The sequence below is a fragment of the Rhinichthys klamathensis genome, unplaced genomic scaffold (genome assembly GCF_029890125.1).
Source record: "Rhinichthys klamathensis goyatoka isolate OS25496 unplaced genomic scaffold, OSU_Roscu_1.1 h1tg000236l_1, whole genome shotgun sequence".
Classification (NCBI taxonomy): Eukaryota; Metazoa; Chordata; class Actinopteri; order Cypriniformes; family Leuciscidae; genus Rhinichthys; species Rhinichthys klamathensis.
In genome coordinates this window covers 451,165-472,379 of record NW_026606759.1, presented here as the reverse complement: position 1 = coordinate 472,379, position 21,215 = coordinate 451,165, and the positions used below count along the sequence as shown (strand labels likewise).

The window sequence follows — 21,215 nt, the reverse complement described above, 5'->3', positions numbered from 1 at the left end:
AGAAAGAGATGTGTTGCTTTCTTTTCTGAGATGATAAATATAATCTGTTTTAAGCCACAATGATTTTTCAAAGGAATGGGTTTAATTAGCCTGGCATTCATTACCATAGCAGGGTTTATCCAGCATTGACCCCTGGCCTCATGCGTTTGTCCAGTGTGTGCCAGCTTGAAGTGGGTAGAGTAGCCAAATACTTACACAAGTAAAATGACTCAAATGACCCTCAGCTGTTTTTGTCATGTTGTTGTTGTGTAAGTAAGGAGGGAATGGTTCATGTGCATTGAAATGAGCCGTGTTCTTTTAATTGAGATTCTTTTAATTGGTTCAAGGATGGAGACTGGTGTGCGATGAGTGTCAAACTGCTAAAGGACTGATCGGTGGGTTGTCTTCATTATTTTCAGGTAATTGTATTTGATGTTTTCTGAGAATGTTTTTGCATGACAATTTCACACCAGTGGGACCCATTTTCATGATTGGCTCACAAACCCACAGGCCAATCATACTCTTTATCGTCATTGATATTTGCATTCGTATGTGAGCATGTGTGGATGCTAGATGAGTCGTGATGCCTCTGTGAGAGTAGCGGGAATCCTTCATTCGGCATGTGTTCGGATCTGCCGGGTTCTGGGCTCTAATGGACAGTAGCAGCTGCCGCTTCATCTCCTCCAGACACTAACCACCATTGTATGAGTTTGCTCTCCGCTTCCAGTACATTCCTCCACTGCGGCCTAGACTGGCTCAGCTCATTCTCAACTCTACACGCTGAAAATAATGCTTCAGACTGAAAAAGAAAAAGGTTTGCAAAATGCAACCCCATTTCCAGAAAAGTTGGGACATTTTGTAAAATGCAATAAAATCAAGAATCTGTGATTAAATTATATTCTCTCGAAACTTTATTTAACTGACAAAAGTACAAAGAAAAGATTTCCAATGTTTTCACTGACCAACTTATTTATATTTTGTACATATAAAAATATATTGATTTTGATGGCTGCAGCACACTCAAAAAGTTGGGACGGAGGAAAAATAAAAGTAAAAAGATTGTAGAATAGCCAAGTTGAACTCTTTTGAAACAGTCCCCAATAAACAGGTGCACTGGTAATAGGTGAGGGTATCGTGTTGGGGTGTAAAAGAGCTTCTCAGTCTTTGCATGGGTCATGGCTCATCACTTTGTGCCAAATATCATAAAAAAAATGTCAAACAATTAAAAAAATCACCCTCTACCATATTGTAAAAAGATTCATGGAATCCAGAGAAATCCCAGTACACGGCAGGACATGTTATGTGAGCTTCACCCCTCAGATCAGAAACCATCATGCTACTGTGCTAAATGTCCTCAGGACTGCTTTGGAAAACCGTTGTCACTGAACTGATGTATATCTGTCTCCTTGCGTAACAGAGATTCAAGCAGACTGTGTTCAATGCAGAGATGCCACTGAGTCCTCATCTCAGAGGACCCAAACGGCAGTGGGCATGTGTGCTGTGGTCGGATACATGTACGTTTCAGGATGTTTTTGCGGAAAATAGACATCAACTTCCAAAGGTAAAAGGCACCATCCAGACTTTCATCAGCGACTGATGCTAAAGCAAACATCGGTCATGGTATGGAGATGCATCAGTGCAAACCACATGGAAGACAATGTCAGGCCTCAATCTGTATTTGTTACGACAATGCGCCTGCCTGCAGTCCAGATCTGTCTCTTACTGAAAATATATGGCCCATCATGAACAGGAGAATCAGGTTTATGTGACCACGGACTGTCTTATATCAGTCGAGATTGCAGAATCCAGAATAAACCAGCATGAATTCATTGCTGGTGAGTGCTGGTCTAGCTGGTGGACCAGCAGAGTCGTGCTGTTCTCAGGTAAACCGGAGCTGGTGAAGCTGGTCTTGCGGGGTGGAGTGTGAGTAGGCCAGCTGTCTGTATGCAAGCTGTGTTTGGGGAAAAGCATTGTTTTTGCTTGCATTTTTCAGTTTTTAACACATTAATGATGTAAAGGAAACACCATTTAAGATTAAACCATGATTTATTAAAATATATAATTATAACTTTGTAGTTTCTTTTGTTCCCTCTGTTGACAGTAGTTTTAAACAAAGTAAAAATTCAAACGGCTGAAACGTTTCAAAGGATGAAAGGATTTGTCTCCTGTTTCAAAGGATCGATGCACAAAACAGTTGTGTATAAAAGAGCTTGTGTGCATTGCAAAATAAAAATATTAAGAGATATGAAAACAAAGAAATATGCCAAATAACAGCATAATCATAAACAGTTTGTTCAATAACATGAGAAGAGCTCTTGCTGCTGAGATAGAGCTATTAATAATGAAAGCTCAAAATTGAAAGTTGCTGTTTTTAAAGACTTTAATGGTCATTTGGGAATTCCCATGTCCAAATCCAGCTGTCAGTCACTGAACCCAGAAAGTGTACATGGTAAAAGGCATGTCAATGCAGTCAAGAGCATGAAACGTAGTCAATAATAATAGCATGCACTTTCAAGAACTGCTGAAAGAGAATGCATTCAACCAAAGTCAGAGGTCAAGTGCCCCACTAAAAGCCTGCACACACACCAGCACACACACCAGCACACCAAGCTCGGTCACAGCGTGCAAAACATACCATTTGCTGGGTCACCATCACCCCCGCTTCTCATGCTGGGAACCAGTGTAATTAAAGGAAAGGTGTGATGGCTGTGATGTGACAGCAGTAAACAAGCCTCTTTCCCATCTTTGTTTGGAGTGTGTATCAGCCGTGACAATCAAAATGTGATTATGTTTACAAAATACAAATAAGTTGGTCCGTGAAAACATTGGAAATCTTTTCTTTGTACATTTGTCAGTTAAATACAGGTTACAGAGAATAAACAAATCACAGAGTATTGATTTAATTTCATTTTACGAAATGTCCCAACTCTTCTGGAAATGGGATTGTGGTGTAGAATGAAAGGCTGGTCCGTATTGCTGTAATGAGACTTTTATAATGTGCTATATTTGTAGAGGTGGACGTGCCACTGTATTTCAGATCCATTTAATATCGGTGCTGTAGACCAGTGCTTCTCAAAGCTGTCCCGGGACCCCCATCGCTGCACTTATAGATGTCTCTCTCATCGGACACACCTGATCCAACTCTCCAGCTCTTCAGTAGAGACTGAATGATTTGAATTGGGTGTGTCTGATGAGGGATCGTACCAACTGTGCAGTGGTGGAGGTCCCGGGACAGGTTTGAGAGGAACTGCTGATCTGGTTTTGTCATTATGTTGGTGTGTGTGTACAGTGACCGTCTCCAGGTGGCAGTGTTGCACAATAATGAATGTAAACACTCTCTAGGATTGGATCTCTCTAGTTGCCCATATGGCTGTGCCAATCACAGTTAGCAGCAGGGGTCAGGGTTTGCTGAAATCTGCAACTCTACAGCAAATAGCATATTTCTCCATTGATGGCCAAGAGTATCTGTGTATTATGACAAAATAAAATTCTTAGCAAGCAACCTATGTGCAAGAACCTAATACTTCTTTATACATTGTAAAAAATGATATCATCAGTAAGTCAGGACAACTCATGTTTTTACATTTACTCAATTTTACATCATGCAATTTATAAAAGTTATATGAGTTATACTTATCCACTGCGCCATCACCACCAAAAAAAGGTGAGCGTTTGTATGATGGCGTTTAAGTTGAAATTACTTGGACTGCCAATTTGATTACTCAGGCTGAAGGAAATATTAATTTGCGTCTGATCCATTCTGGATCCCAGAAGAATAGGATGCAGGAGAAGAAAGTTCAATACTCTTACTTCAGCAATAAAAAAGTGAAACACAAATGTGATGTTTTTGCTTAATGTATGGTTTAATTGGATCATCGAAGGTCAGCAGCAAAGACATTGGTTAATAAAGTGAGATTAAATACATAAAGTATGTGTATTGAACATACTGGTAGCACTTTACAATAAGGTTTCATTTGTTAACATTAGTTAATGTTTTAACTAACATGAACTATACATTTGTTACTGTATTTGTTCATCTTTGTTAACGTTAGTTAATATAAATACAGCTGTTCATTGTTTGTTCATGTTACTTCACAGTGCATTAACTAAAGTTAACAAATACAACCTTAGATTTTAATAATGTATTAATAAATGTTGAAATTAACATTAATAAACGCTGTAGAACTGCAGCTCATTAGTTCATGTTATGATTCTCTCAACATGGAGACAAGAGAGGTGTCAGTCAGTACATGGGAAAACAAAGTCACTTGCCTTACTTTGAAAAAGTAACTCGGATGTGTTGTAAATTTAAAAGTAATGCATTACTTTACTAGTTACTTAAAAAAAAGTAATCTGATTATGTAACTTATTATGTACTTTTAACACTGATCACAACAAACACAACACATGCATAATCAGGTGAGCATTTATGAGCTTCTTGGTATCATAAATGTTATGGAGAGCTTCTGTGCCATTGTATACCTCGGGAACTACACTGCGACCAAAATGGTCGCATATGCGACCTTTTGAAATGCCATTGCGACCCTAATTTTTAATGGGTCGCAAATGTATCACCGTTTGATTATTTTTGTACCTACCTAATGTTTTAGGCAATATGCTATGATTTACTATGAGCATTTATTAAAACAGAAATGTGTATTTTAAGAATACGTTTTATAACGCGCTCTGAGCATTCAACACATCAAGTTGGCTTCGCGGATTCGCGCTTGTTTAACTGAGAGAACGAGCAGAGAGAGTGAAAGCCCCAGTCGCGCGCGCGCTCTCTCTCCCTCCCTCGCTCATAATAATGAATTGAGTTGACTGAATATCTTTGAGAATACACGATGGTAAAAGGTCGGAAGACCGAAGTTTTTTTTTTTCTGAACTACCACTGGTTGTGAATTGTGCTAAAATAACGTTGCCTCATCTTCTCTGAAAAGCTTTCCACACATTCAGATGGCATAAACCACTCTTTCAATAAACAAAACAAAAAATCTATCTGGTGATGAAATGTTTTCTGTGTTGAGACAAATCTTGTGCGATGTCCTAAACTGCCTGGATAATCACACAACGTGTGCCGTGGTCCGTTAATGACACGTCCGATTCGCGAACTGACTCCTTTGAACCGATTCACTTTAATGAATGGTTAAAATAACAACTGATCTGTCCAACACTGAACTCAAGAGTCATTCTAGAATGATTCATTCTTTCCAAGTAGAGCTATTCAAGTCATCTGGTGAAATTGCGATATTTGATTTTTCTGCGATATATATTGCGATATAAAAACAATGTCATTTTTTTACCAATATCGTGCAGCCCTACTGTAAATTCTGTGGGCCTTCAATTGCAGGACTGTCCAAATTTGTACCTGCGTCAAAACAATTCAAACACGAATCATTGAAGCTTCACAATGACATATTATATTTATTTTACTTTTCCTTAAGAGTTCAGAAGTCTGCCCATCTGTGCCAACCATAGCATGGTGAAATCCAAAAGAAATTAATTTAGCACTTTATTGTGTAGGCTACTGTATTTTCTATTGCAGTAAATCTATCCCAACCATTTTTAAAGAAAACAAGAAGGCATGTGTTTTAAAAGATGGAGAGTAAAATAAAAAGCACATCTGAATGCAATACAGTTTCACTATTGGTCATTATTATCCAGAGCGGCTTACTATATAAATAATTTGTGCGACCAAATCATGTTTTGCGCTAGTAACTGAAAAAGTTAGTAGCGCAAGTGCCACCAGTGGAAAATGTTAGTGTAGTTCCCTGATAGTCCCAATATATTTCTTTCAAAATATCAATTTATGGGTTCAGCAGTACAGCTACTCCCTGAACATTTCAGATTTATTGATCACTCTTGGTGGGTTTGTTCAGTACTGGATGGGTTGAACACAATTTTCAGTCGCAAGCAAGCATTATCAACAGGAAATGTTGAACTTCCCTCCAGCCTCTCAGCATAAACAATGATCTCACTGAAGCTCCATTAGTCTTTCCATCAGAAGGTGTCTCTCAGATAACCTTCCTACGGGTGTCATACTAATGATAGTGTTGGCACTCTCTTTAGTATCATTTATTTTTCTATCCCAACACTTTGATTATTACGAATAACTTTTTGCTGTTCATTTTGTAATCCTGACAGTAAATCTAAGGCTGACTCAAGCTACTTATAATTCTTATAATTTTAAGTACCGTATTTCCCAGACTATAAGTCGCACTTTTTTTCATAGTTTGGCTGGTCCTGCGACTTATAGTCAGTTGCGACTTATACATATAAGAATTAATTCAGACTGAGATGAACCAAGAGAAAACATTAGCGTCTACAGCCGCGAGAGGGCGCTCTAGTTGGCAGAGTTGTTCAGAAGCGACACTGAGGATGAAGAACTCAATGGATTCAGTGATGTGGAATGAGATCGCAGGAGCTTGATGAACTTGCTTACCGGTGACTTGCTTGTTGGACTCGCTGGCTTATGTTAATTTAGCCTATTCAGCCTCCCAGGTATATGTTCTTTATGCTATTGTGTAGCTGAATAACTGTTAATGTGTTACGTTAACATACCGGACACCTATTCAGCCTGTTGTTCTGTGTGCTATTGTGTCGTTGAATAACTTGCCTTTCCAGATTAAATGTCTGTTAGGTAACGCTTCCTTTTACAGTACAGTACTTACATGTACTTACAGTGTACTTACTAGAGATGCGCGGATGGGCTATTATTTCATCCGCAACCGCATCACAAAACTCATCATCCGTCCGCCATCCATCCGCATCAACGTTTTTGACCAGTTTTCAAAACCGCACCCGCCCGCCATCCGCTGATTGGGCGATACAAGGCGCTGCTGATGACAGCCGCGAGACTAGAAAGCTCTCAGAATATCAGCAATGAACTCCTCTCCGATCGGCGCGCAGGGACAAAAATAAATAAATAGCCTAAATTAAACGCACTTCGGCAAACCTGACCTTATCTGATAGGCTACTGTACAATATTTTTATTGTAGCCTAATAGAAAACGCATTTTGGCACATCATTTCAACATGCTGCTATTGTATGGGGCGCCAACAATGTTACGTGACAGTTCTCCATTACGGACGCTAACACTCAGAAAGCGGCACTAAAAGACTTTCAAACTTTCATAGAGGCCTCAAAAAAGCACAAAGCCTTTCTTTAAAGCGAATTTCGTTTTGAATTGTATCTTCATTTTAATCCATGTTTCATTAACCAATTTCCTGGATTTAATAAATAGGCTAAAAAGTAAATAGTCTATCTTGATTGTGTAGGCTATTTTTCATTATAAAATATTAGGCTGTGTATACCGACATGGATCAATTATTAATATTAGATTTCATCTGTCTTTTGTAGGCATAGCTGATGGCGCATCAACGAAAAAGCCTAGGAGTGACTTCGGCGTTTCTTTAATATCGAGGCTCTATAGTTTATTATATGATTGTTAGGCCTGTTGATGGTATAAAATTAATTGCACTGTGCCTGAAAAAGACGCGCTCTCCGCTCTCTTCCCGTGCATTCAAAATTAACGGGAGTCTTCAGAACAGCCTCGTCCCTCGTCAACAGCACCGAACTTAGCTCCAATGTCAATCAACGTCTGGGCCACTTGGTGGAATCCTTTACCAGAAACAATATAGAACGGGCGCATATCAAGAGAGCGCACAACTCATTCCAGGCAACACTTTTCTGACCTTCTATTTCCTTTGTTTTTAATTCTCCTTTTTTGAGTTTGTCACGTACCTTCTTCGCCGGCGTTGCCATCTCTGATAACAACAAGCAGTCTCTGCATAGACTCAAGCTGATGAAAATTAGACTATTTCAAAGTGTGCTCGATTTTTTTTTTTTTTTTTGGGATGTAGGTATAGTCAGATAACAATCGAGAGATCGATCCTCCTAACGAAGTCGCAACAGCTCCTGTATCCGTGCTCGGAATCGCTGTGTGAGCTCGTCGTGATACCTCGCTGTCGAATTTTACCAGGAGAGCTTGGAGTGGAATCAGGATCGGTTCAGGGATGACAACTGTGGAGACGGGTTGAGTCTGCATTGGTCCCGGTGTAGAGACATGAAGACCGCGAACCATCTTGGCCAACCTCTCCAAGGACGAGGTAAGTTGATCCAGTTGACCCTGGTGTACGGCGGCTGACAGGAAGGCATACAAGGCTGACATGCTGCTGGATCTGGTTTTGGCTAAGTCTTCTGTCATGAACAACCAGACAAGGTTAGATCCAAACGCAGCGTGAGTTTATTCACAGGGTAGTCAGACAGGCAAGGGTCACAGACAGCAAACACAGCATAGGAGACAAGGCAATACTCAGAGTCCGATAACCAGGCGGGAAGACAGAGGCAGGCGGCAGACAAAACGGAATCCAGGAAACAGGCGATATGTCAGAAACACAGACAGGACTAGACTCGGAAAAGCTTGGTGATGTCCACAACAGTAAAACAAGACTTAGCAATTAGTGATAGTGATTGTGGGGTATAAATGAGTGTGGAGCTGGTTGGCTTTATTATATGGAAAATGCTCTAGTGAGGCCACCGTTCATCTGAGCATCAAACAGACATTCTGTGTGTGATGGCTTCCTCCCAACCGTGAGTTATTCTACTGAGGCCACCGCTCTGTCAAGCTCCAGATAGAACTACAGAGTATAATTTGGCCCCCGTCGGGCCACCTTGATAGCCACCTTAGACTAGAGCAGCAGGTCTCCTTTCATTTTGAAAGTCATTTTGAGATTATAGCTCTGAACTTCAATTATATAATATTGGTCGATATCTGGTTTAGGCTTAGTAACAAGGAAAATTGTGGCGGTCTGCTAAGCATTCTCGCCTTGAGCCTCTCAGTATCTGAGTGTAGGTTCCTTAGAGCTAGAGCCCATCAGAAGGTTTTATTCCTGTAAATCTAGTTTTTCCTAGTACTGGCCTCCTCTTACTACAAGAGTCGTCTAGCCAAGGCCCACCTTTTGGACTAGGTGTAAAATGCTAGTGGTGTTACAGGATAGAGAGCAGCATTGGTGGCAGGCTATTTTCAAAAAGCCTCCCATGCAGATATCTCATGGTCGTTGCCAGGCCTTTCTCTTTAGAAAGTAAGAAGCAGTTTGCTCAGGCCTTGAGTCCCTTGTATAAAAGAATTCAAGACATAAGGTTGATTGTCGTTGGCCACGTACTGTGGCCTCCATTTCCTTGGGTTTAGAAGAGTATTTAAAATCTGTCTTGTAAAAAAGAAAAAAGAAAGATAATAGGCCTTGACCCTGATACATTCCTCAGGTTCATCCTGATAGGGTCATTATTTAGAGTACTTTGCAACCCATAGCTCGAATGATATCACCCTTCACAACCCAGGCTCAGGTAGAGACAGATTAGTTACTCCCTCCCATTTGGGATGGTTGAGTACGCTCCCTTAGAGCCGAAGCACGCCCGTGATATTCAAAGCTGTAGGCCTTACAGTAGGCCTCCTCGATAGTCCGGTGGCGTAAGACTGTAAACCCTGGAGCTGGAGGCGCTCCCCTTATGCTTAGAGGGCCCTGAAGCAGATCCAGGATTGAGTATAGTCACTCCCCTCGTTTGCAAGGGTTAGAAAGCACTATGATGAGTTCTACTCTCCAGGATGCCCGTCTCTATGATCCTGTCTGTGAGTGATTATTGTCACTATCTGCAGTCCTCCCTATTGGATGCCTCCACAAGTAAGGCAAATAATGTTAGAGACTGATGTCCACGAAATTTGAAGCTTTAGGCCTACAGTAGGCCTCCCCGATAGGCCGGTAGCGTAAGATTGTACTCCCCTTGCTTTAAAGGTTCGATAGCATTCCTGCTGAGTACACTGCCTGTTGGCAATATTAAACAAGTATGATCAGGCCCACAGAGATGTCTGTGAGAGCACCTGGCTTCTGTGGCTAGCTCTGCTAACAGTCCAGCTATCAAGTAGTTAGGCCTTAACAGCCCCCTTGAAACTCCCCAACGAGTGGATGCTTAGCATTACAAAGGCATCAAGTATCACATTGCAGGCCCCCCATGGAGCCTCCCTGTTTCTAGCTCAGTGCCTGGTCAATACTTATCAGCTTTGAGCATAGTGTTCCAGAAATTATCTGAGTATCGCTCTGTATGAATTCTTAGGTCCCTGAGTCTGGTCGGAAGGACGAAGATCTCTCATGAGGCCTCCCTGTTAGATCAGCCCTAGAGCTGGAGGCGTCTCCCCTTTTTAGGGTCCCTTTTTAAGAGTGCCCAGCCTCCACAGGGCTTTGAAGCACTGTGTAGATCCAGGAGTAGAGTTACCCCCCTCTTTTTCAAGGGTTAGAAAGCGCTATGCTGAGTTCTACTCTCCAGGGTGCCCGTCTCTATGGTCCGGTCTGTGAGTGATTACTGCCACTATCTGCAGTCCTTCCTATCGGATGCCTCTACCAGTGAGGCAAATAATGCTAGAGACTTTGTTTAGGAAAGCACTGCCTGGGCTGACGCTTGTGACTTTCGAAGCAGTATGCCTTACAGTTGGCTTCCTCGATAGTCTGGTAGCATAAGATTGTACTCCCCTTGCTTTAAAGGGTCGATAGGACTTCTGCTGAGTATACTGCCTGTTGGGAATGTAAACCTTAGAGCTGGAGGCGCTCTCCTTATTAGGGCCCCTTTCAGAGTGCCCAGCCTATAGTGAGTTCTACTCTCCAGGATGCCCATCTCTATGATCCGGTCTGTGAGCAATTACTGCCACTATCTGCAGTCCTCCCTATCGGATGCATCCACAAGTGAGGCAAAATGTCAGAGACTCTGTTTAGGAAACAGACAGGTTGTTGGCAAGACTAGGTCAGTAAAATAGACTAGGTCAGCCTCCCTGGTGGCATGTGGGGTTGACTTTATGTCCCCCTCAGAAAGTGACTGGACGGGACTCCTTTGGACCCCCTGGCCATATTCCCTTAAAGGAACCCCTTCCACGGAAGCTGTTGGTTCCAAGCCTTTGAGCAGCCTTGGTAGGCCTTCATTGTATTGGAGGCCTCTTTGAGGCTTATAGCTTGGGCAGTGGCCGTAGGGAATACTGTCGCTGACAAGCCTGTATGTGACCCGAAGGGGGAGTGTTTTTTTGGCATTTCATTAAAACTGCAGGTTACGACTGTAACCTCTGTTCCCTGAGAACAGGTGCGTCTGAGGGGAAATCACGCCTTAAGTCTCATACTTAAGGGAAAGACTTAAGGTGCTTTATGCAACCGGGAACAGGTTTAGATACCCCTGGCATAAAAGCTTGGGGATCTTTCCTAGTATCTGGGACTATGGCTTAGGGAGTAGCGCCACCATATGAGCCGCATGGGATGTGCCCATGGGTTTGACACACTTTTGACTCCACCTGGGTAATCCATAGAGTCAATTTATGCTGCGCCCCACTGTGTTTGTGCATGTTCACAGCCTAGTGAGGCAGCATGCCGTAGTGAGTATTGGTTCCCCATAGCGTCTCGTACCCCTTTTCAGGGAACCAGGGTTACAGTCGTAACCTGAGACGTTTCTGATTCAATAGTGTCAGTGCAGTTAAATCAGTGACACTGTTGAATATTAAGTGTCCCTAACTAAGCAAGCCAAAAGGCGACAGTGACAAGAACCCAAACTCCATCAGTGACCAGAAATGGAGAAAAAACCTTGGGAGAAACCAGGCTCAGTCGGGGGCAGTTCTCCTCTGGCCTAATGAAGGATCAGTGGCCTTAAGCACGATGAACATCCTTCTTGTTTACTGTCTTTAGGTCCCAGCTGGTCCTGGTGTGGCACGTTTTGTTGTTAAACGAGGGCTGCGCAGCTGCAAGTACACACTGCACATTATCCCTGTGGTAAATACTTCATCCATGTGCCTAGGAACAGCCCTGAAAACTAACAATTGTTGTATTTGCATCTACAGTTAATGTTTAGCTTTTTCTTTGGTCTTAAAGAAGATTAGAAAACAGACTCTAAAAACAGCTGAAACATTTACATTATATATATATATAATATAATATATATAATATTACATTGCTGGCCATAGGGATCTGTGCCGAGAGCTCATCTAGTCACTGAGAATCTGTCCCGAGGGCTTGTTTCGTTAAGGTCTTTGCTTGCCGTGAAGGGCTGTTGGGATTAAATATTGTTATCAAGACTCCGCACCTCTCACATACTCTGTTCCCCAAATCATCACTCCAGTATCTCCTGCTCTATTTATTCCTTAATTTCATCAAAACTTCTAAAATTATAATCCTATATTAGCCTCCATTTTCTGTAGAAATGTTTCTAAAGTAGAGTACAATCGACTGAGTATCAAAATTTATTTTTTCCATTTAATTTTTTATTTAAAACATTCAGTAAATGACATTTTTCTGTAATTCCAACCTCTGATGTAGTATGTGAGTTTTTATTTCCAGTTTGCACATGCATTCAAACTGGAAACCCATTGACTGAAGGAGTAATCCCGGTAGCTCATGCTCTGATGGACCAGTGCTATGTGTTTTTGCATATCGACTCAGTCTCTCTCCTTCTGCATGTGGCAGCTGTGGATGCATCGGACTTCTCAGGCACTTCATTCCCTAAAGTCTTTGCGGTTTTTGTTGTTAAACGAGGGCTGCGCAGCTGTAAGTACACACTGCACATTATCCCTGTGGTAAATACTTCATCCATGTGACTCAGAACAGCCCTGAAAACTAACAATTGTTGTATTTGCATCTACACTTAATGGTTTGCTTTTTCTTCGGTCCGAAAACCGACTCTAAAAACAGCTGAAACATTTACTTTACTATAAACTATTGTAGACCTGACTTGTAGATAAGACTTGTCAAGATTTTTTTTTTTTGTAGCTTGAAGCAAATAGAATAAAAATAACAATATTTAATAATTATTATCGTATTTATAATTTTGAATTAGCTTGAATTTTATTTAGCTTTAATAAATTTTATTTCAGGTTTGGTTTTTAGTAATTTTAGTACTTCAAGCTTAAACATGTTTATTTCGGTTTGTTATCATGCAGCATTTGTCATTTTATTTATTTTAAAGTTTAGCATTTAATATTTATATTTTATTTCAGATTTATTTAAATTACCGAAAACTATTTTTGATAGTTTTAGTTAAAAATAACAACACTGTAAGCATATGGCCATTTTTACATGAAGTGTATCAATGCTGTACAGGGCCTCAACAAACTAATTTTAGATCAGTTTGAACACTAAAATATCTGTTCTGAGATCAGTGCTTCTTGCATAAATTCATCAGCTCCTGAATCTGTTGCCCAGTGCTTCCAGCAGAGGGAACTGTGTTCTCTTACTAACACTTCTGATCTAAAGCCATACTAAGATGAATACGATTGGGCCTCAGTCAGTCTTTATCTTGATCATTCAGAGATGTTTGAACCTCCAAACATATCCACACAAACTTTCTCAAAGAAATATCGAGAAAGTATAGTTAGTTTGCCGTTTAAAGCACGCACAGCGTGTTTGTCATTCACAGCATACAATAGGTTAAGTGCAGTGAAAAAGTCCAGAACAAATCTTGACTGATATCACTGTGACGTTCGCAACGAGAGTACGTGGAGAGAGCTGTTTGTTTGACCTTCTGTCATACAGATCTATTTAAAACAGATGATATTGGTGGAGATGTGTTCAACGAATGCTCTAATCTGCTGTTTCACCCACGTCTCCAGGCAGGAGAATGGAAACACCCTTCAATATCAGGAAGAAAAATAATGAACTCATGCTTTCTAATGTCTCTATAAATAGATACCACAGGCCATATAAACAGAAAATGCTGTTGGATTGAGGAAGAGGAGGAGGGCAGGATTGTGGAGGCCGGGGTCCTGAATCCCCATAGGGGTTAATAAGAATGAAAAGTTAAAATTGGGGGGTTCCTTTTGTTTTATTGAATTAGAAAAAAAAATCTTTCTTTTCTACACAAACTTTTCTACACTTCGATCTCTGTTGCATTTAACATTTACCAAAAACCAAAAATTATCCTGACACCAGATATAATTTTTTATATTTTTTTACTGGTGTGTGCAGGACACTATAGTTAATTTATGTAAGTGAGGATTGCAAAACAAAGTAAACTGTGACATATTATACCCAAAAAATTCTTCATACAGCGACTACCAGTACAATTGATTCAAATTTGGGACTAAAAGTTATTCAGACACTTTGAGCTGATCACGTTTTCTTGAGTGTTTTTTCTGTAATTGCTAATGCTCTTTTTACACACACACTGAACAACATGAAGCATTGCTTGGTCACTGGTTGAGCTAAACTGGTATTATCTAATTGTGGAGTTAAATTTAACAGCTGACAGATATTCAACATAATTCATTTGTGAGAGTCTAACAGAAGGACGGACAAAACCAGTGAAATATCCACTGATCTGATAACTCTGAGTTCGTCATATTTTATCACCATTTTCTAAACTATAGCGAATAACTGTGATAATGTGAGAAATGGTGAAGGACTCTGAATAAATGTTGGTTTGACTGTACACACGCACAGGCAGTTTTATAGGTCATGCATGATTAGCTTTAAGGGTTGTTAATCAGCACAAGTCTGTGAAATCATTCACTACAATGAAACCAGTTTGATGATTCCTCTCCTGTGTCCATCCACTAGAACAGAGTTTCGGTTTTAGTTGATGGCAAACGGCTAAATGAATGGATTTGAATCAGGAGTTCCTTTAAACGCTCCATTTCCAGGTTTTATGTTTGTTTGGTTGTCTTTCATCTCATATTGTCATCGGGGAGGGTTGTAAGTGAAGCGCTGGAGTTAATCTGAAGATTACGGGACGTTTCCTCAGGGATGAGTGGGTTTGTTTGAAGGTCATATCCTGTTGTAAGTCACCCATCCGCCTCTTCTGGAGCTCAGTAACACACACATCGCATCGCATGATGAGGCCGCGCAGGTGGTGGGCTGCCTTCTTCTGCTGTTTACGCTTGTCTACGTCAAGTTTCAAGAGGATGTACATTACAGTATATCTGAGTGAAAAGCAGGTGGGGGGGGGGGGGAGGTTTAGGAGGTCATTTTAGGTCAGATGTTTCACTGGATTTAAATCTGGTCGATATGAGTAACATCAACACAAACCTGAAATGAGTCAAGCTTTTAGAGACCTTCCACTTTCAAAACACTCTCTGTTTGATGTGTGCATGTCCATCTTGAGATAATCTGATACATTATCTGTTTAAATGTTTATGATTTACAGTGAACTTATATAGGATACACAACTGTCTCAGTTGATTATAGGTAGAGGTTGAGTTCATTTATTGCAGTAAATGTCTGTAAACTTACTCATCTTACCAGTGAGATTAGAGGAAATGATAGACTATAGAATAGTTGTGTCCAGTGCTTTAAGATCAAGAGCTATTTCTGATATAAATAATAATGTAATGCAATAGTAGTAGAACCATTAACCATTATTATTGAATGTAATACTTGTGCAACATCTATTAATCTTAGTTCTACATTTACTAATACATTATTACAATCAACATTACTGCTCTGTGAACTAACATGAACAAACTAATGTAATTGTAATTTCATTAACTAACTTTAACAAAGGTTAAGAATGCTGTAAAAATATATTTCTCATAGTTCATGTGAACTAATGCAATATTAACAAATGAGACCGTATTGTAAAGTGTTAGCGATTTTTGGTGTGTTTTATGCCCGTATATAAACACTTCATGTCACTGTCAGCAACTTAACCTTTGTTCATATGAAGAGAAAACATCATTAATCATAAAATAAAAGAAACATTGACAAATTTAAGCCTGACAGTTCAAACAGTGCAGGCGTATAGTGGAAGGGTTTGGCCGTGGCTGTCGCAGTAAAGACAGGCGCTGATGGACCCCGGGACACACCGTGGACGGGACAGACCTGTTAGTATGACCATGACATCATCTTCAGGTACCTTGAACTGCTCCTCTTGACTAAATCAACCAAAAGAAGTGAAAAACTGAAATCTCTTGAAATCCTTTAACATGGAAGAAGTAGTGAATGGCAAGAAACAGGATTGACTTGTTTTGTCTTGTATGTATATTTACAGTATATATCCCCGAAGCTTCAAGGTACCTGAAGATGATGTCGTTGTCATATTAACAGGTCTGTCCCGTCCACGGTGTGTCCTGGGGTCCATCAGCGCCTGTCTCTGTGTCTTTACTGCGACAGCCACGGCCAAACCCTTCCACTATACGCCTGCACTGTTCGAACTGTCAGGCTCATTTGTCAATGTTTTCTTCTTATGCGGCACCTGAGTTTTGGAGTGAACAACTAAGCCCTGTCTTTGGTGGACTAGACTACATTTCTACTGTGAGATTACAAAATATAAAATAAAGGTAATCCAAAGAAGTCCCTTACCAAATGACACCAATGCAGTGAAAGATTAGCAGCCTCTCTAAAATCATCGGCAGATCCTAGCATAGTTACGCCACATTCACACTGGGCTTTGATTTTGAAAATGTTCTGGCAAATTGCTAGCCTGGTTAAAACCAGACCATTCTCAGTTGTAACTGAGTTAAGGTCTGGCAAAGCGTCATAGACAAATCATTTCCACCAACGGACGTCGCGAATAGACCTAAACCCAATCAGAGCGCTGAAGGAGATGACGTATGCAGAGCGGCGGAGAAACATCTCCGAGTGTTGTTCTTTGCTCGGTTTTTAACAAAAAGGAAACGTTCAAATGGCTTAAAACAGACGCGATAGCTGATTGGAACGAGTGATGTTCGACGGCGGCATCCATCTCTGTAATGTAGGCTACAAAATCTGCTCCAAAATCCCAGCGCTGTCGTCATCGTGTAAAGCCCGCCCCAACGCTTCTGATTGGTGCCGCGATTTCGGCGGATTGGAAATGGGCTTGAGTGAGCTCTTTGCCAGACTAACTTTCAGAGCAAATCTAAATTTGCCGGAAGTTGTCTGGGTTTTCCCAGGCTAGCAAATTGCTGGAGTGAATACAAGCTGGAACCAAAATGCCAGAATATTGATCCTGACATTAGACCCTTGTAACATTGCCAAGACAGAGTGTCTGTGTGTCGTAGTCAGATATGCTCCTTTCCTTTTCATTTTCTGTTATCCTGTTGTAAACAGTCACATCTCAGAGCAGCTTGATTGTATCTACATACAAAACAACTATTTCATGTAGTAAAATACAAACTGCCCTTTATATTCCACATCACTATAAAGTCACAACACATAGTATTAATAACACTGTATGGAATAAGATGTATTGCCTGCAGGACTATATGTGATGAGCCTTAAACATCAGCTGGAGGATTGACCTTTGCCTGCGTCTCGCTGACTCTTCTGCTTATGCTTTATATCCACTTACTGGAAACTCTGTGATGAGGCTCATATTGGGACATTTTAGAATTAAATGTATTAATGGCAACTCCCTCATAAACATTGCCTGTCTCCATGCACATGTTCTTGGTCGTTGAAGAGTTGAGGTGTAATGATATTCAGCCGCCAGTAACTGATGATAGCACTGCGGTAAAAACATCCAGAGCGCGTGTGCGAGATGCGCTCCGGTCGGCCTTTGTTGAGTGCGCTCTTCCTTCAGTCACAACTGTGTTTATGAAACAACCCAAACAACTTCACTTTCAGAAATGCTGAAAGAAAACAGTCCATTATGAGCCGTACACACAGCGTGCCGGACATCTGGACGAGAGAGCCGTCTTCAACATTCGCCCTTTTCATCTCGGTAACTTCAGCGCGGCGAGCACAGGGCCGGTGTTTTACGCTAGCTTTCACGCTAATCATAATATTTACATTATGCTCGTACAATTATAGTTTTTGTCATGTTTTTTTGTGGTTTTGGTGACCTTTTATGGCGATGTAAAACATACACCTGCAAATTGGCTCTATTGCGTTCAACACCCACATCCACAATTCAGAAAATATTTACTTCATCAAAGGTGCTTTTCTGCAAGAAAACAAAACGGAGTGAGTGATGCGAAGTTGGTTCGCAGTACTCACAGGGCTAGATGATGATATAAGATATATAAATAACTATAAACATGGGCACGATCTCCTGCATATTAGACCACTGTTGATGCATGTGAAACAAATCTTTCCTCAAGACTGTCTTTCGGTTTGGTTATCGTGGCAATAACAACTCTATTTATTTGATGGTACTAAATTATATTTATGCAGTAGTTATAATCCATTCACTCACTTTTTGAGCATAGACCTGAAAGTCTTGACTGAAGTTTGGTCTTTTTAAAGAAGGTATTTGCCAGATTACTGCTAGAGTGAAAAAGTTGTTAAAAAGTTATTGGTATGAAATATGCACATACTGTTCTCTAGAAATGTGACCATAAGGGGTAGTGTGTATCCAAGACAACAAAGCCCAAATAAATCTGAGGGGAGAGCAGTCGTGGATAATGTTCTGATCTCTTCAAGTTGGGACAGGCTGCAGGTTCAGGCTTTGCCCCTCCTAGAAACTCACAGAACGGAAAAGGACCTAAAAACACACTCTTTTGTGACGTCTGCCGTGTTTTGTGTTGAATCTACTTCCTAACTATATGTATTTTACTTGACTTTTCATTCTCGTAGGCTGTTTTTGAATGCACTCTTTTGACATGATGGTCATTATTCATATTCCTCTACGAGACGGCAGGATCACGACACCTCTGTGGAGTGAAAGTCAACCGCAGAAAAAGTGAGAGTTATGATTGCAGCAATGCTTTGATGGTGCAGTATGAAGAGATCTGGTGTGTGCAGAGATGGTCAGGAGCTTGTTTCGAGGACGAGGGCTTGTTGGGCCGGACGCTTCTCATGTAGGCGTCATGTTTATACAGATTGCGCTCACGGAAATTCAGCGATTTCTCAGAAAAGTTCTTTGGAAAGTTGAGGTTCTCTAAGTGCCTTGAACCCACTACTATAAATTGTTTGTTCAATAAGACATGGCGTAGGTGAATAAAAGTCACCAATTACGTATCTTTGTCAATTATTGTTTAAAGGACATGACAGCATTGAGCAACGCAAGCGTGTATTTACAACACTTTTTTGTAACATGATTCACATTTTTAAGCCTGTTGCAAGCGGGAAGGGACCCTATATCCAAATGTTGAGATTTTCTGCAACATCATGTTTCTGAGTAATAGTGCCCGTAATAAAGGAAACCATTTATATGGTAAATAGCCAACGCTGCGGTAAGATACCCATCCCAAATGACCAAGTGACTAACAAGTGAAATATCTGGCAGGAAGCTGAACTCACATTATTTATAATCACATTGCGTTAAAGCACATAGATTTCTACCAATATTTCACTTTCATTTGAATTAAAATATCATGCTTGCACTATGTAGATTTTTTTTTTTTGTTAATGCTAATGTAATGTTTTTTATTTATTTTATGGTATTAAATTATATTCATGCAGTAGTTATAATCCATTTGTCCACATAATCCATAGACCCGAAAAAGAAATGTCCAACTTAAGCTGTAATAAATCTTAAATGTTTTGTAGCACAGACTGAAGTTTGGCCGTTTTAAAGACGGCACTTGCCAGATTAGCCTACTCCTTAAGTAAAAAAGTTTTTAAAAAGTGAACTTAAAAAAGTTATAGAATTTTCGATTTATTGTTATGAAACAATGAAACCTTTAGTTAGATTTGTTTGGGCGCAGTACCAAACGCTTCCACTAGATGAAATTCGTTTCCCATTCATTTCCAAAGCGTCAGTTTTGACCGCGAGGAGCACAAGTGTGACTATTTTATTTCAGGACCATTTAACCTTTTTTAAGTCACGTACATTGTTTATTGTGTGTGTGTGTGTGTGTGTGTGTGTGTGTGAACGAAGGGGTTAAACTTACATTGGCCTCATCAGTCTCAATAGTTGAACTCTGTTGTGCTGTTTTCACCTTTGAAACATTTGGCACACTTCTCTTTTAGTCAGTAATGTGCAGATTTTTCATAATCATCCTCAACTTCTGTTCTGTTCAACTCTGTTATGGGAAAATTCATCGTGATTTTTGTAAACAGAAAAAAAGCCCTTTTTTTTGCACAAAGACTATAAAAATTATTTGATATGGTTCAATGGGATGTAGTTTCCAACGAATAGCTTCCTTCCTGTCACTGACGTCCCGTTTGAGTCAGTAAGCGGAGTCTATCCCTGATCCCGACGGATGAGCTCTGGCTGTGTTCACGCAGGTTTGCTCTATTGAAGCCCACGCATTCCTCTCCCTCCAAGATCACTCAACCGTATCCTTAACTGTAGCCGTGTCTGTGACGCATCAGCCTTTGTACAGAAGGAAGGAGTCCTGGATTTCCTCGACCCCACCCACCTCGAGGAGACTCTCAGGATGACTACCTGAAGGGGCGAGTTTCATTCAACACCCACTGGGTGAAACTGAAAGGTTCGATTTAAACCGAACCGAGGACTGACTTTGAAGTGTTACCTGTTTGACGTGACGTGCCAGTGCTTGTGCTTGTGCTGAAGGAAATGGCTCAGGTCTGGATCTGTGAGGGAGCATGTCTGAAGTTACCGCTGGAAACATTCTCAGCCTGATCTCAGATCTGATTTAAAACAACAAAATATCTTGTCATTGTCAAAACAAGTAATATATGTTCTGCCATGCTTTCACTTGTTTCACTTTCGCTCAGTAATAAAAAACAAATATAAAAAAGACTAAGGCATTCCTACTTATCGATATTGATCAGCAAAAACTGTCATTTATCAAAATATGTATCAATCTGTAAAGGGGTCCCACAGGGCTCCATTTTGGGGCCACTTTTATTCACTATTTATATAAACTGTCTGGGGGAAAATGTCCAACATGCATTTTTCTATTTTTATGCAGATGATACGGTTATTTATTATTGCAGCTACTATTAGGAAGGCGTATGAATGCCTGCAAACTGCTTTCGATAGAGTCAAGCACAGCTTTATCAATTAGAGCTTGTTCTTAATGCATAGAAGACCAAAGAAATGGTCTTTTCAAACTCAAGGAAAAAAGAGTTAGACCTGAATATTGTTACTGATCCGGGTACAACAATTGAAGTTGTTTCATCTTATACATATTTAGGATTTTTAATTGATGATCACCTTTCTTTTAAGCTTCATATACAGAATCTAGGAAAAAAGTTGTTTTTTTCTTTAGGCACAAATCTTGTTTTACTTTTTGTGCCAGAAAAGGCTAGTCGAGGCCACATTTCTCTGTATTATTGATTATGGTGATCTGTTGTATATGAATGCCCTTATCTAAGTGTCTTCAGATGTCGGATGCTGTGTTTCATGGAGCTTTAAGGTTTATTTCAATTTGCAGACCCCTCACTCATCAC

The 21,215-nt window shown here is 40.4% G+C and overlaps 1 protein-coding gene and 1 long non-coding RNA gene across 2 annotated transcripts in view; both read left to right on the top strand.

Moving 5' to 3' along the window:
- LOC130099781 (pro-neuregulin-2, membrane-bound isoform-like) overlaps positions 1-21,215 on the top strand; it is a 66,521-nt gene that overhangs the window by 29,545 nt on the left and 15,761 nt on the right. The gene's annotated exons all lie outside the window — the stretch shown is intronic.
- LOC130099754 (uncharacterized) lies at positions 12,444-18,868 on the top strand. The gene is made up of 2 exons (XR_008808449.1): positions 12,444-12,548; positions 18,489-18,868. It is a non-coding gene; the product is annotated as an uncharacterized LOC130099754 (long non-coding RNA).